This window comes from Lytechinus variegatus, chromosome 2, assembly GCF_018143015.1.
Source record: "Lytechinus variegatus isolate NC3 chromosome 2, Lvar_3.0, whole genome shotgun sequence".
In the NCBI taxonomy this organism is placed as follows: Eukaryota; Metazoa; Echinodermata; class Echinoidea; order Temnopleuroida; family Toxopneustidae; genus Lytechinus; species Lytechinus variegatus.
Genome location: NC_054741.1, coordinates 12,369,713 through 12,373,858, shown reverse-complemented (window position 1 = coordinate 12,373,858; position 4,146 = coordinate 12,369,713).

Genomic DNA, 4,146 nt, shown 5'->3' with positions numbered 1-4,146 from the left:
TTCCTAAAAGACAATAAGAGCGCGAAGCGCGAGCGAAAATTTTATATCCTAACAAAAAGATTTTTCAAAAAATTATTTTCAAAGTCTTCCCTCATGTGCCCCCCTATGAACCATATTTATACAGTATCATATATATATTTCACCACTCTCTTCCTCTTTCTGCCCACATAGACAAAAACACTCTAGCAATCCCTACTTTTTGTGGGGAGCGGATGGTTAAATGTCGGAAAAAGTTATATAAAAAGAAGAAGCAACATTATATGCTTTCATCTGTCTGTCGCACTTTATTTCATGATTTCATCTCATACCCATAATAATTATAGTATAAGAAGCAAATTTAAATATGAGTTTCTTTATAGCATAACAGAATATTAATTCAGCAAACAATAGGATCAAAGGTTATAAAAGTGGTAATAAATGAGTTTAATAGAGTGCAACATGATCTGTGAAATATGCGTTTTCATATTTTGAAAACGAAGTTGCAATGCTATTTTTAAAAATAGCTTATTAGAAATTTAATGCACATAATTCATATGTGTATTTGTTCTACTAGATTGCCTATGGCTGTTAAACATAATGGGCGTTAAATATAAACGTTGAAATACAGACACTGATTTCAATCATACATGGAATACAATACAAGTATATGATATTTTCACAAGGAGTTACGAGAAAGATCCTTCTACATTTAACATTATTTACCCGTGTTCAAAATAGAGTTACATTAGTACGTTGAGTTCAATAATAATGGCTGGCTTTTCAAAAAGATAATGAGGGAAAGAATAAATATTTCTTTGTAATTTCATCATCAGATGACTATTTAGAATAAGGGTTTGACATTCTTTCCAAAGGACTTGGTATATTTGACTTAATCAGAGGACACTGAAACATCAGTTGGGTTTCGCTCCAAGGGGACCTGGATTATATTACACAAAGCAACCAATCGAACTAAGGATATAATTTCATGATTGATAACCAGAATGATTAATCACTTGGTATCATGTTATAGGACCCTAGATGTGAGGCCAACTGCTATATCAACAGATACATCAAATCTTGAGGATAACCAATCCTGCCATTTGATTTACAATAGGCAAGCCAGTGATGCAATGTTCGTTCACTCTTATCTCAAAACACAACAAATGCAATGGCGAAAAACACCAGGATATTCTCTCTGCACTGAATATATGAGGCAGAGTTATAATGGTGTAGTGATAGTGATGGTGTAGTAATAAGGATGGTGTAGTGATATTGAGGGTGTAATGATATTGAGGGTGTAATAATAGTGACGGTGTAGTAATAGTGACGGTGTAATGATAGTGACGGTGTAATGATAGTGACGGTGTAATGATAGTGACGGTGTAGTGATAATGAAGGTGTAGTAATAGTGAAGGTGTAATGATAGTGACGGTGTAATGATAGTGACGGTGTAGTGATAGTGATGGTGTAGTAATAGTAACGGTGTAGTAACAGTGACGATTTAGTGATAGTGGCAGTGTTGTAATATTGGCAAGGATATGTTTGAGGTCTCAAGACCATTGATCAACATTATTAACAAACATAACATGGACGTTAATAAGATTATATTTTTTCTATACAAGTTGTTAACTTGACCTAGCCTTCCTGAATAATTTGTTTGAAATATTCACAAATATTTGAATTCTGCTAGTTATTCATTCATTTTATTAATTTGTTTGTCGTTGATATCATAAGCCTTGTGACAACTAAGTTAAAGTTTGGACTCCTTTACCACAAATTAATATTCTACTTACATGTATATGTTCAGGCAAAGTATTATCCCTCTTAGACATTTGGTTGAGAAAACTGTGACACATACCACAGATATGCCTTCCCGTCATTTCATGATGATAGTACAATGATGAACTTGAAATAATGGTTTAGTTAAACATTAAGACTATAAAGTTATTCTACATGTCAAAAGATACGAATGATACTTCTCATAGGCAAGAAAAATGGCTCGTGAGTCAAAAACGCAGTAAAATACAATCCTTTTCTTCATGGATTAGTGATAGTCTTGTTTCAGTTAGTTCATACAAGTTTTAAAGAAAAAAGACACGCATACAGGGAGTAGAGTAGTTTAAACGAATTAAGTTTCAGAATGACCATTAATCAATATCTTTTCTCATTAAGCACTATCAACCAGGGGTGGGCAATGGGGGTCAACCATCACCAATTGGAGGGACATAATAGGAAAGAAGAGTAAATAGTGTAAAGAGAGTTCTTGGTCCTAGAATATAATTTCTTTGAGAAATATAAGATGTCTTCTTAAGGTTGTCAGTTTCCCCAGCAAAAATACACTTGCTTGATCCCTATTATCACGCAACCATTTGATTAATTTTGAAATTAATAACTAAACACTTGTGAATTTTTGTGCACTGCTTGAATTGAGATAAATGACATCAAGCATAATACGTAGAAAAACATAGAAACTGATCCCCTATCCCGGGATAAAAGCAGAAATATGAATACAGTAAAATTATGCAGTAAAAGGTAGGATCACGGCTATCAATATTCTCATAGATTAATGAATACATTTGGATAAATTTATAATTCATATATTTGAAAAATAGGGATAAGAAAACACAAATTGAAAGAAAATTAATACATCCTCCTTATCAACATTGTGTTAAACGCACGCAGAGCAGCTGCAAATAAATACGTTTAAGCATGTAAACATTGAAAAAAATAAAGATAAAGAAAATGCATAAATTTGGCAATTTTCCTAAATCATCAGAACATAAAATTAATGAAAAATAAAACTCCAATGTGTACAAATGTGACTTATTTGTAAATTCAGATCACAAGCACTCATATCTTCTTTTTTTTCCTGTAAAAAATAACATGCTTTTTTGATATAAGGTGAGTATAATAAAGTATGAGATACATTTTTTTTGAGGCCTTTAAAATATAAATGTCATTTGAAAATGATATTTACATATGTACATAGAAAGTGGGAGATACTAAAAAAATCGCCATACTATGTACATATTTACAATAATTTCATATACAAAATACTGTACAAAATTTAGCAATGAATTACCACACAAACAGTAATGCATATCAAAACATATGCAACACTCAATACACAATGCAATTTGATAATTTTGGAAATCATGTTGATGTGGGTTCATAGCATATCATATTTTCTGAGTATTTTCATAAGTTCACATCACAACATAATCTACTGAAAACAAAGAATTGTAGAAGAAATAATGCACTAAGTGCATGACACAGGTAGAATTTTAGAATCAAGAATCAAGTAATCCAGTATTATCAACTCTTACAACCCTTGGAATTAGCAGACAAATTGCTAAAAAAGAGGGCCACAATACAGATAAAGTAAACAGAGGTAAGTTGCAAACCAACGTATTTAGCAAAAGATCCATGGATTTTATCTCTTTGTAACTTGATACATGCAAAAATGCATTAGTTTTCTAACCTGTTTCACTCTTAAAGTGCGTTTTGATCTATTTCATAAACATGAGCCAAAGTTGCTCATATACTCAAAAGCTGATGTTCAAATTGTAGAATAAATTAACAATAATTTTCTGAAAATTAGGTATAAGAATATAAAACATTGTAACATAATCCAAATGAAAACACAACACGTTACTGCAGTTGAGGCACTTACATGCATATGCAAAAGTTTGAGTCAGAACTATGTGTACAATTGAACGTCACAATCACTGAATGAATATATACCTATATAAGATAACATTTTTCATACATATTTTCTACAATATACCACACAATTTGCGCGAATTTAGGACAGTACTTGGAAGATGAACACATTTTGTACAATACAACATGACATGGTCATTCAAAGTATTCAAACTGGCTCCTTCTCTCATTGGCTATTTGACAGGACACAAGGTGTACTGGAGAGAACCTCGATTCAAATTCAGGATGGTACCCCTATACCTATTCATTATACTCACTGGAAAAAGATGTTCATACAAAGCAGACATTTCTTGGTCTTTATGCTCGGTGATGTCTTTGGCAATGACCATGGATACTTTGTGAGGAACTTTGAAGGTCAGCCATTCAGTGCACAGTTTGGCAGAAGAGAAATGTTCCATCCATACAGTCTCCAACATCAACTTTGATAAGGACAGCGCCAATGTA